Below are 12798 nucleotides of genomic sequence, written 5' to 3' on the forward strand. Positions count from 1 at the left end.
TTGATTGTGTTCTTTTTTTTTTTTTTAGTTTTTCGAGACAGGGTTTCTCTGTGTAGCCTTGGCCATCCTGGACTCACTTTGTAGACCAGGCTGGCCTCGAACTCACAGCAATCCGCCTGCCTCTGCCTCCCGAGTGCTGGGATTAAAGGCGTGCGCCACCACTGCCCGGCTTGTTGATTGTGTTCTTATGATGGGCTTTAGCCATCTGGTTGTCCCTGGTGTTGGCTAGTTGTTTCTGATGCTGACAGGACTTCTCAGGGAGGCAGGGAGAGCCTTGGGCCTGACAATGGGAAAGAGCCCAGAGCTCACCTCTGCTGGCTGTGCCCCAGCCCAGGTGGACACAGAGCTGAATGTGAGTGAGTGGATCTTCCCTGATGTCAGGAAGGGAAAGGGGAGGAGCCCAACTATTGTTTGATACAGGGTACATATTAAATTTCATCCAAATATTGAGCCATGTCATCCCTTCTAGTCACCATGTGCTGCTTCCTGGAAGGATTAGATTTTTTTTTTTTTATTAATTTATTCTTGTTACATCTCAATGTTTATTCCATCCCTTGTATCCTCCCATTCTTCCCTTCCCCCCATTTTCCCCTTATTCCCCTCCCCTATGACTGTTCCTAAGGGGAATTACCTCCCCCTGTATATGCTCATAGGGTGTCAAGTCTCTTCTTGGTAACCTGCTGTCCTTCCTCTGAGTGCCACCATGTCTCCCTCTCCAGGGGAACATGGTCAAATGTGAGGCACCAGAGTACGTGAGAAAGTCATATCCCCACTCTCTACTCAACTGTGGAGAATGTTCTGACCATTGGCATGTCCCACGAAAGCCTTTACTTACCAGAAAACTGGGACAGAGGGGAGGACATCCTATTGGGACTCTAGATGAGAGAAGCTTGGGAGAATAGCAAAGTAGAAGGATCCAGAGGGTCCTAGAAACCTACAAGTAGAACATTATGATAGGCAGATTTGGGCCCAGGGGTCCCACTCAACCTAAGGCACCAGCCAAGGACAATTCAGGAGGATTAGATTTTTTATCCCTGAGAGCCATGCAAGGCCTTTCTGTCCTTGGAAGACAAAGCGATAGTGGGTATTTCTAGATTTCTTTGAAAATATCTCTTCTTGGATTGTGGCTAGAGATATTTAAAAATGCTTTTCAGTGTTAATTTAATGACACAGTTTTGTTTTTGTGATAAAGCCAGTTTAGCATCTCAAAAGAAAATAAAGATGAGAGATGTTTGAAAAGACTGTAATTTTGGAACAAAGGTGACAATGCACATGTGTGACGCTGTGTGAGAACGATGGTGTGTTGACAGAAAGGGCACACACTGGAAACTTGGCCATCACTGTGTTTAGTCAAGGAACAGACGTGATCAACAGGTAAGATGTCTCTGCTTCATGGGTAAATCTTCCTAGGGACTAGGAAACAATAACTACAGCACAAAGAAGCACCAAGTGTAAGTTACTGTGAAGCAGCAGCAGAGAATATGTTGTACACCAGGCTGATTTTCTCAGGGGTCAACAGCAGCTGAAAATAACCGAAATTCCCTACAGTCCTGTGTGTGTGTGTGTGTGTGTGTGTGTGTGTGTGTTTGTGTAGGGGATATATATGTGTGTGTGAATATCTTCATTTGTCTACACGTATGTACACTTGTGTATGTGCATATGGAGCCCAGAGGTCAACCTGGTGTCTTATAATTTCACCCTCATTTTGTTTTTGAGACCAGGGTCTCTCACTGAACCTGAAGCTCATTTTTTTTTTTTGGCTAGGCTGGCTAGCTATAGAGCTCCATGGATCTCCTCTCTCCGTCTTTCCAGTGCTGGGATTACAGGTATGTAGTGGGTTTTAAATCAAGTGTTCACACCTCCAAGGCAAACACTTTAGTCTCTGAGCCATCTCCCCAGAACTTTAAAGATTTTTTTTTCCCTTTAAATATTGGTAGGAAGCACCAGATCTCATGAGTATAAGATAATTTTGAGCAGTCTTTTTCATTAACATTCTAACAAATGAGTAATGCAAAAAATCCAAGGATATCCTTAGAAGTCGGCAGATGAAGCACTCTTGTAAGAGCATAGAAAATTGTGTACTTTAATTTGTGAACATGTTCACCAGGGGGAAAGAAAAACTGGAGCACTATGAATCTACCACCGAGGAAAATGCCCACGTTTTATTGGCTTAGCAGCTAATGTGCTAATTCAGGAGGTCCAGAAGTCTAAGACTGTCCATATAGCCATTTGAGAATGTAATGATAGACAGGTTTTAAAAGAAAGATGCATTCTTTTATTTATTTATTTTATGAAAAGTGGTTTTGGTTCAAAGCAAGGAATGCTGAAATTATTATCCTTTCCTTCATCCAACCTACACTCATCCCTCGTCTGTTACTCTCAACTTTAGAATTAATTTAAATAATGCCTGCCTTAAAGATTAAAGGTGGCACACTCAGGAGGCAGAGGCCAGCCTGGTCTACAAAGTGAGTCCAGGACAGCCAAGGCTGTCTCCAACAAAACTAAACAAAACAAAACAAGATTTCTCATTAGCCTAGGGGTGAAGTCCAGCTTCAGACACAGTGCACTGGCCTTCACACTGACCTGGCTTTATTTTTGACCATCTCTCATTTTTCCCTGATAGATGACAAGCTTTAACTTCTTAGATTTTCTCAGTGGTGCCTGCAGCCCACTTGCACCAATGTTAAAAATGCTGATCCTTGAGCCGCGCTCAGTCCTATGGAATCGGGATCTCAGGGAGGTGGGGCCAGAAGTCTGCATTTTAATGTCCTGTAGATGTGAGTTGCTCCTCACAGTCCCGACAGTCTCAATATTTAGACACTCCTGATTGATCAGAGGCCATCATGATCAGGTGAGAAAACATCAAAAGCATGTTCTAGATGGGAGAAGAATGTTCGCACCCACCAGAGAAAGACTAGGTGATGTTCTATGTGGTCTGGGGAGGAGTCATTTACACTAGCCATACTTTTGGTTTTTGAATGAATGAATTTACAGACGCCAAAGTAAAGGAATAAGTAGGAAGGGGTAGAACAGCAGATCATAAAATTGGGTACTTACCACATCCAGCAGAGTGAGGCACCTTTAGGGTGGATAGCTGGCATTCGCCAGGCAGAGTGTCCCCTAAGGGAGGCTTGTGAGTAAAAGAACAAACATTTAGAGATGACACCATCAAATAAGGCTCTTACAGCGTCAAGTAGAACCCGATGAGGGAACTTGAAGCGGTGGGCTGGAGTTCTCGGTCGAGCCTTCCACTTATGCTTGCTAGTCCCAGGCTGAACTTCCGGGTTCTCTTTCCCACTGTTAGACCTTTTACGATCGCAGGATAAACAACAGTAACCTCTGTTGGAAATGGCCCACTTTCCAGTCGTTCTCCCAGGCACAATGCTTTTATTCTTTGGTCTATCTACCTTGCCGCTTTTCTTCCCTTCTAGCCACAGAGTTGGGGGCGGGTGGGGGCGATGGGGTGGCAGCGCACACTAAGGTACGCCTTCTTCTTGGAGGACAAGATAAACATGCTTGGACGGAGCTCCTCAGTGAGCTAATACATACAGCGCAAGGCAGTTTATCAAGACGGTGTACATCAGAGGGGTGGAAAAATGGCAGATTTTAGTGCTTTGGGCTCAGGATGGAAGGAGAGTGAACTCAGCCCGATGGACCACATTCCTCTCAACTAAGCCAGGGGTTTTGCCCCGCTGACCTTCAGGAAGCCATCACTTCACCACTTACACTGTCATCCCATGACACTTACGCCACATTCTCATGTATTTCGGAGGTAATTGAATGTCCTTAAGTCACAAACAGCTTATGCACTGAACAAATGCACTCAGGTAGATGCTATTCCTATTTGGTAGCAACCGTCTCCTGGAGCCCCTGGGCTGTCTGTTGGTGTTTAAGGAACACACATACAGTTTGGGGCTTCTGGTGTTTAGCTACCCATTTTTCTCCGTCTTTACATTTGATCTCAAAAGTCAGTAACATTTTTTTTTTTTTCCTGAGACAGGGTTTCTCTGTGTAGTTTTGGCTGTCCTGGACTCACTTTGTAGACTAGGCTGGCCTCGAACTCACATGATCCACCTGCATTTTTTCCTTTCCACAGATCCTCCCAGGGCTACAGGCCCGAGGGTCTACAGACCTTCGGGGTGGTAATTCCTTCCTCATTTCGAATCAGGTTGCCAGAGCAGTGCAGTCTTTCTCCAAGCTGATAAGCCTTGCCACGTGCACATGTGGCCTTGCAGAAAGACACTGCTTTGAGCAACAGTGAACATAAGAAAAAAATTAAAAACGAACAATTGGATAAACACCCAAATAAGCAGCTAAGGATGAAAAAAATGAACGGTCTTGAGGAATGAGGACTGGCACCACCAGACGTTGAACCTGGGACCGTGTTTCCTGGTCGTAAGTACAGCATGGAGGGACAGCAGTAGGCTGCCATCCACTTGGTACAATTTTCCGGATGTGAAGCCCCACACGATGTTTGCTTCTTGGTAAACTCAGCCGATCTCAGTTAGCAGGTAGTCAGGCAAGTGTGAAGGGCACAGGAATATCTCTCAAAGAAGTGCCGGCTGAGCACAGGCAGCAGAGGGATTTGATCAGGGAATTATGCATATTTAATGGGTTAAAATGAGCAAACTAAACACCAGGTCACATGCCTTGTGGTTTTCGAGGAAGGGCCTCATCTGACACAAACAACTTGAAGGGAAGTTAGTGATCACTTAGAGGGGCAGCAGCCTCCTGCTCTCAAAATCTGCTACAAAAAGTCCTGCCGGAGACAGATGTTGACACACCCTTTTCGGCAAATTCAAACACCAGACTCTCCGGCTGGCTCCCACAGAAAAGCAGCCCAGGGAGCTTGGCTGAGCTGAGTTTCCAAGGTTTCTTGGGTGGGTGGGGGGCGTGTGGAAAAGACCCTTTTCCAACCTGAGCAATGCAACAGCCCTTGGGGGCTGGAGGCGTCTGTCTGTTTTTTTGTTTTGTTTTCCTGCCCTCAGCAGGTGAGAAATGGGTGGTCTCCAGTGGCTAGTCACCTAGCCACCGAAGGCAGCGGTAGGGCGGTGCTATTGGAGGCCAAGTGCTCACTCAGATCCGTGCTCCCGGAACGCTCCACCGAACTCGTCCGAGGCGGGATGGGGGAGGATCCTACCAGCGGAGGGCGTGGCTTGGAACGGGGCGTGGAGCTTGGCGGGGCTTCAACCGACGGGGCGGGGCCTGGGGCGGGGCCTGGGGCGGGGCCTGGGGCGGGGCCTGGGGCGGGGCGGGGCTGTCGCGCCCGGAGGCGCTGGCGGCGGTGGCGGAGTGGAGCGGAGCGCAGGGGAGGGGACGGGCGGCCAGCCGCGCGGAGGGACTGAGTCACCTGACCGCCGCTTGCCGCCTGCAGTCGGGCCGCGCCGCGCCTCGGCTCCGGTGAGTGGCTCGGGCGGTGCGGGCTGCTGTCCTTCCGTCCTTCCCGGGGGTCAGCGAAGCTCCTGGCGGGAGGCGGCGCGGGCCTGGCTGGGGCGGCGGGCTGCGCGCTGTTTACGCGCTGCGCGGGCTCTCCGGGCCAGCCGAGCCGGCGCCGCCCTGCACCGCGCTCCGCGGGCCGCGTCCCGCTCCGCCTGCGTGCGGGGGAAAGGTCGAACTGGCCGGGGCTCCCGGACCACCCGGCGCTCCGGGCTTCCCTTTGTTGCAGCTTGGCGCACGTTTGTAATTTATACTCTCACAGCCTGGGCAGAGTGGCTCTCGACGATCACGAGAGCTTTGTGTTTGTGTCCGGTAGCGCCAGAGCCAACACGTTCTCCTCCTTCTCCGGCACTTTGGTGTCATTTAGTGGAAATGCGCCGGTGCCTTTTATGTAGTGAGCTCTCTACGTTCCGCACGCGCTGAGTCAAGGCAGACGTAGTAGTAATTCTGAAAGAACGTGTGTGGGAAAATCCAGCTCCAGCGACGACAGGCTGGCAAGAACAAAGACTGTTTTTGCAGGATGCTGTTCTTTCTGGAGAATTGTACACAGTTGTGACTGCTCGCCACCGAGGATGCCCCTGCTGGGTCTTTGTTGAGGTATTTGTACACTCCTCTCAGCCCACTGGGTTTGCATGGAAGGCAGTTGAGAAAGATTAAAGGATGACCACCCTAGATTTGTTAGTGGCCGAGCCTTTGAGAGCTACACACGTTCAGAGAAATGGGAAGAGGTGTGGGTTGGCCTATTCTTCCTGCTCTTGTGGTGCAAGTTCTGGGCTGGGCTTGAAGGCGCTTGCCACTTCTGGCTTTGGACCTCGTAAGGGAGTTCTAGGGGGAAAAGGCTTCTGGTGAGTCATCTTGGAGTTGGGTAGCTTTGGAGGAGTGATCGCCTCTTGTTGTTTAACCGACTGATCTGCCAAGTGGCTTCCCTTTGTTCCCTACGTTGGTTGGATAACAAGGTAGGGTGACTCTCTAAGAGTTTGTGTTGCTGAGTCATTCACCCCAGTCTGAGAGGTAATTAGGAACAGCTGGTGCAGATACGCGCATCACATGCCTCCACTATAAAAGGCTGAGCTACACACTCGAGGGGTTGCTTCAGGAGGCCCAGCTGCGGGCTGTGTGTTTTGACCCAGGTAATCAGTGGGTGACGTGGGAGAGCGCGCTTAGGACGTGGCCAAGTGGCACCGAGGTGTGGTTAAACAGCAGCCTCGTGGCCTCCTGTGGGAGAATCATTTTGTGCTGGAGGAAGCTGTGTATCTGAGAGATTGCAGATAGAAGGAAAGCATTCAACGGCATTGTGAGGACACAGTCTTGTAACATTTCCTTATCCTGCTGGCCTTAATTAATTGTTTTGCTTTTAGTATTGATGCTGAGCGGTGAATACATGCTTATGCCCTTCTTTATAAAAGTTTGTTTTCCTATGAGGCCACAAAGGGGATTTCCTTTCAGGGCTTTTAGGTTTTTGTGCATAACTAGTTTCTGGGGTCAGAGAGGTGGTGAAGGATAAAGTTAGCTGATCTTCTTGGGTAAAGCCTGGAGCTAGGGGGTCGATGGGAAGACAGAATGTTTCTGTCCGACTCTCTTGATTTTATGGATCTTGTTTGATTGGTTTTTGCTTAGGAAAAAAAAAAAAAAAAAGCACACACACAAACCCTTCCTCAGTGAAAACTTTTGAAATGGAAACGCAGGGAGGGGGAGGGGAGCTGGCTTCTTCCTTTTGACCAAAAGAATGATGTCTTTTGTCCTTTAAATTTTCTTTACATGTACTTATTTATTTTGTTTAGGACCTCTGTTTGTGCAGAGGTCAGGAGGGTTTCAGCTGTGGTTCTCTCCTTCCATCATGTGGGGCCTGGGTATGGACCTCACTCAGGTCAACTATTGCACTGGATGCGATGATGATGATGATGATGATGATGACGACGACGAATTATTTATTATTGATGATTATTACTTTGGAGCATTTGTAGTAGGGAAGCAGTTGGTTTATTGCTTTAGACTTAGGGGTTATCAATCATGTCTCTTTCAGATATTAGGTAGATATCAGGTACAAGATGACTCATCTGAGAGAAAAATGTCCAGCGCAAAAAGTTAAAGAAGCAGACTGACAGTGACACTTGCATGTTAGGTAATGTGGTGTATGCAATTTTTAAAAATTTCTCATTGAGGAATATAAAATTCACTTTCCACTGCTTATACTATCAATCCAAATCTGCAACAGGTTTTGTTTTGTTTTTAAAATTTTTGATCTCTTCCCCTCCTCCCCCAACCCCCTCTTTCTTTTTCCTTGGGACTCACTTTGTAGACCAGGCTGGCCTCGAACTCACAGTGATCCTCTTGTGTGATCCTCTTGCCTCTGCCTCCTGAGTGCTGGGATTAAAGGTGTGCGTCCCCATGATGCCTGGCTCTGATCTCTTTTTGAGAGGTGTAGTTACTTTAAAATATTCTTAGTATTTAATTCTCCCTTCATATGTAGTTTTCATACTGTAAAGACTAAAAGATGCAAATTTCTTTCTACATTGTTAAAGTTAGTGACAGAAATACAAGATTATTATTACATTTGATAATATTTTATTGGATTTGAAGGCAGGCCCAGTGGGTGGTTTGCTGAATGTGTGTAATGTTCAGGGTAGTGGTTAGAAGGTACAGTGGGAATGCTTGATAATTTACACACTGCAGTGTAGTATTTATATCAAAGTCTTTACAATTGTAGCCTTCTCTTGCCCTTTGAAAGCCTATAGATTTTCCCTCTTTTTCTCTTGTGATTATTATTAAAACTGCATTTAGGTATTTCTGGGAAGCGGTATTCTTTCGACTGTCAACCTCTTAGGAGTAGCTACTAATTCATTTTTTTAAAATAATATTTTTGTCTTAATTTATTTTCTGTGTGTATGTGCGTTGGCACACAGGTCACAGGTGTCAGAGTGTGTGTGTGTGTGTGTGTGTGTGTGTGTGTACAGCCTGTGGAATAGGTTCTCTCCCGTCACCACCAGGGTCTGGGAATTAAACTCTGGCCCTTGGGCTTGGCAGCAGACACCCTTACCCACTGAACCATCTCACCGGCCCAGGAGGTGTGGCTTCTATTTACCATACAGTTCCACCTCAAGGCCTTTGCACCTCTGTACTGTGGAGGTGACTCTCACAATTACAGCTACAAAACCTGTTGAAATGACCTGGTGTCAGAAGACACTTCCCAGTGCAGCTTGCCCTGGGTGGCTGAGGTCTTTAACAGTCACCACCCCCCTTCATTTCTAACTTTTTATTTGTGGGACAATTGCTTGGACCCTGAGCCCTGAATCTTTTGAGGATCCTGCAAAACAAAGGGATTATTTTAAGTGGTGGGATAGATGATTTATGAGATTCTTGTGATTTTAAAAAACAAACATGCCAAATGAGAGGCATCAACTGGTGGCCAGAGCACGGGTCCCTTGAGTGCTGTTTGCTAAATCCAGGCCCTTGGCAGAGAGTAAACATTTCAACACTGCAGATAAAATGCTGCTTTACATCACTGTGGACGCCGCCTCTGTGCTTAGTAGTACATGGCATTGACAGATCTGAAGTTGGGGTTCCTGTACAGTTGACAGAAACTAAGCTCTGGTGGGACTGAACTGCTAAAGGTCATGTTCTGGCTAAGTCATCATCTTTGAGGCCTTGGGACTGGCTTGTAACTTGGGTCTTTGCTGTTTCTGAAAATGGTGGTTATGGTGATGGTGGTGATGATGACGATGGTGACAATGGTGATGATGGTGGTGATGATGGTGATGGTGACAATGATGGTGATGGTGGTCTGTGCCATAGATTGCTGTGAGGTTCAAGTGTTACTGTGAATCAAGTGGTCAGGGCATACATTCCTTAGGTGCTATTATTTCCTGGTGTCCAGAAAGAGGTGGGCTGTATGCCTACTTGCAACGTCTCTTAGGTAGCTTTTGGTGCTGAGCTGGTGGTCACCACCACAGTTGAGCTGTAGGCATGCTGTAGGCATTGCTGTTAGAAATACAGCTTACATGGATGGTGTGATGGTAGATTGGTAGCCAGGTTTCAGGTTGGTGCTTATAGGCTCTGCTCTGGAGCACCTGTTTTGTCATGCCGGTTAAATGAACTGGCTTCTGAAGAAATGAAAAGTACTTAGAGTTTTCTGTCTGCCTCCTCCCTTCTTATTAGTGCTAGAATGGAACTGCCCTCTTAGTTCTACTTGCACTCACACCCTGTAAGCCCTGTGCTTTTTTTTTTTTAGATGACTTTAGCCTATAGAAGTTATCCATCAAAGGGACCCAAGGACAGTGGGCATGTTTGTAGCGCAGTTGTACCTATGATAGTTCCAAAATGCACATCAGACCCTTGGTTTTGTCTCTTAACCTCATGTGAGAGTCTATTTCCTGAGAGGCAGTCCAGGTGCCTTTGCTGTGTTGCTTACTAGCTAGTCTACTGACTGCAGAGTGATCCAGTGTAGGCTGGATTCTCTGGGATTCGAAACTCCGCTGTTTTCAGAAGTTTGTTGGAGAGGGTATTATGTCCTTGACTGTAAGTTGAAAAACTTAGATTTTGAGTTTCTGTTTTCATACTGATAATTGAGGAAGTGGCAGGAATGAACTATTGGCTAGAAAGGAAACTGATCTGGTGATGTGTTTTTTACCTGTAATTGATGTACAGTGGATTGTGCAAATATAATTGGATTGTAGAGCTGTTCCCTGCCTTGTATACCTAACATTTCCTTTCATATTATCACCCCTCAGAGCAGACCTTTCTTAGTTCACATTAGGACCTCAGAGTTTAGAATGCATTTGTAGGGTATTAAAAACTACCCGAAGACAAACCTGGCTTACATGGAACCTGGCTGCCAACTGTTGTTAGGGTGCATTGAACTGCCGTGAAGCGTTTTATTGCTGTGAAGAGACACCATGGCCACAGCAGCTCTTAGAAAAGAAAACATTTATTTGGGGCTGGCTTACAGTTTCAGAGGTTCCCTGCATTTTCCTCATGGCAGGGAGCATTGTGACCCACAAGAGGACGTGGAGCTGCAGAGGTAATTGAGAGCTGTACGTTTGTGTCCACAGGTGGCAGGAAGAGAGAGACCCTGGCACTGGCTTTGGCTTTTGAAACCTCAAAGCCCACCACAGTGACCCAGGTCCTCCAACAGGGCCACACCTCCCAATCCCTGTCAAGTAGTGCCACTCCCTGGTGAGCCAGCATTCAAATCTGTGAGCCTTGGGGGCCGTTGTTACTCATTCTACCATGCCATGGGTAAAGTTATTCCATGCTTTAAAAGTTTTTGCCGTGTTTTTTTAGATGAGGTCAGTGACATTGGACAATTGCTCTCAACTTTCTCCTAAAGCTTCAATTCCACTCAAAAGTGCTTTACAGCAGAGCTCTTTGGCTCTTCTTTTGGAGCTGGGGCATTGGCCATGGGCTACTTCCTAGGCTGTAGACTAAATAGTAGAGTGAGGCCTCTGCCCTCCTCCACTCTCCTCCCCTCATCAGCCTGTTTTATTGACTGTATACCTAGACACCCTAGGAAGGTGAAAATCTTCAGGCTCTGCTTGAAGAAAGAGGGAGACCCATCTCCTCACCTCTCTGGTTACTGGTGTCCTCCTATGCCTTGATGTCCTCTCCTTCTCCTAAGGACACCAGTGTCTGGTAGAGTCAGCTCAGTCACTTCAGAGAGTTGATTACAAGATATATAGATATAAACATTTATTAACATTTTAATACATTTATTAGACTGTAATTCCAGAGTAAGTGGTGTCGGCAAGAACAGTAATTTTATTAAAGTGTATATTTTATGTTAAGCACTATTTCTGAAGTGAAAAGCTGTTATACATTGGCTCAGGTGTCATTTATTTACAAGGTACTGATGTTTATATACTGTAGTTTTCTAAGGTGCCTTCTTGGCACAGCACACCGTCTCCCCTGTGTAGGAGCCATCATTTGATTGTTTGTTTGTTTTCGAGACAAAGTTTCTCTGTGTATCCTTGCCTGTCCTGGACTTAACTTTGTAGGCCAGGCTGGCCTTGAACTCACAGCCATCCGCCTGTCTCTGCCTCCTGAGTGCTGGGATTAAAGGCGTGCGCCACCATGAGAAGAATCAGCCACTAATTTATGTCTCTTTTAATGCTTTTTTTTTTTTTTTCATTTTAGTAAAAGATTTTGTTACTGGACAGGGTTTTGCTGGCGCTGAACTCCACAGGTTTTCATGCCTCCATGTCTCAAGTACTAGGCCTGCTTGGCTTAGCAACACTTGTGCTAGTGAGAAGCGTGCTGCCCTGTTGAGTAGGCATCTTGCTGGCATGCCCCTTTGGTTGTAGCCGAAACCAGAAGACACTCCAGTTGATGCTGAGTCCGTGGCCACTGTCAACTTTTATGCTCAGTTATGTCTTTGTAGGTACAACACGCTACAAGTACCCATCACGTGCTAGTTCTTTTGAGTTTCTGAGGGCCGTGTTTTGTTTCTGCAGGCTTGCCTTTCATCCCTGGGCTAGTTAGGGTCAGACCTCCAGGACCTGGGAGACCTTAGAGTGGTCACTAGAGGGGACTGACATAAGGAGTTGTTCTTGGTGGAAGAGCTCAGATAGGGGTGTGTCCTTCCACTCTTCGTCTTCCATTAACTTGCAGCAGCTCTTATTTGTGAAGGTCATGGCGGCGGGGGGGTGGGGGGGGTCACATGTGTTTTGGTTTAATGGTGCCTGGTCCTTATCTCGTGGAGCATGTTTTGCTTTCCCCAAACCCACACACAGATACATGCATGATAAGTGTGTGCAGATAGTAGGTCTCAACACCTGTGACACCGAAGCTTGGTGGATATTGGGTTCACGTGTATAATGTGGAAAACAAATATGGCTTTATGTGCCAGAAACTTCTCTAGATATTGGCAGAACTTCACAGAAGTTGTAGCTTACTAGACCAGCAGGCCTGCAGGTACAGCATGGCCAACTGTAGCAAAATGCGCCGTAAGGAGCCTGCATTTGGGGAGGTCAAGAAGGGCCTTCGGAGTAGCAAGATGGCGACATGGTTTGGTAGAGGATACTGCTTGCATTGGCAAGTCTGAGACATTCAACAGAAGCTTAGCTGTGGATAAGAGTTGGTGACAGCACCAGCATCGGACCTCTTAGGGTGGCCAGATAGCTGCCACAAGCTTATTTATCTCAATGACTAAGTTTTCTGGAAGAAGAGAAATCACCCTGCATCCCCACCCCCCACCCCCCACCTCAGAATGCCTCTTTATCAGATTGTGTAAAACTTTCCCTAAAAGTCTGATAGGTAGATACATAGATGGATGGATGGGTGGATAAATGCTACTCCTATCACTTCTGATAAACACTGTGCCTATCAGTCACTTGTTTGTGTCACTGTCCCCCAAGCCAGTTGTTCAAT

The 12798-nt window shown here is 46.9% G+C and overlaps 1 protein-coding gene across 4 annotated transcripts in view; it reads left to right on the forward strand.

Moving 5' to 3' along the window:
- The first annotated feature begins 5278 nt into the window (after nt 1–5278).
- Bach1 (BTB domain and CNC homolog 1) overlaps nt 5279–12798 on the forward strand; it is a 35702-nt gene continuing 28182 nt past the window's right edge. Inside the window, exons 1-2 of one of the 4 annotated variants that reach the window (XM_051150180.1) lie at nt 5303–5400; nt 5956–6033. The gene's annotated coding sequence lies outside the window, so the exon portion shown is untranslated. Of the gene's footprint in view, nt 5401–5593; nt 6034–7377; nt 7559–12798 lie in introns of those variants that run through there. The other 3 variants (XM_051150179.1, XM_051150178.1, XM_051150181.1) reach the window with 3 other exon arrangements.

This window comes from Acomys russatus, chromosome 8 (assembly GCF_903995435.1).
Source record: "Acomys russatus chromosome 8, mAcoRus1.1, whole genome shotgun sequence".
In the NCBI taxonomy this organism is placed as follows: domain Eukaryota; kingdom Metazoa; phylum Chordata; class Mammalia; order Rodentia; family Muridae; genus Acomys; species Acomys russatus.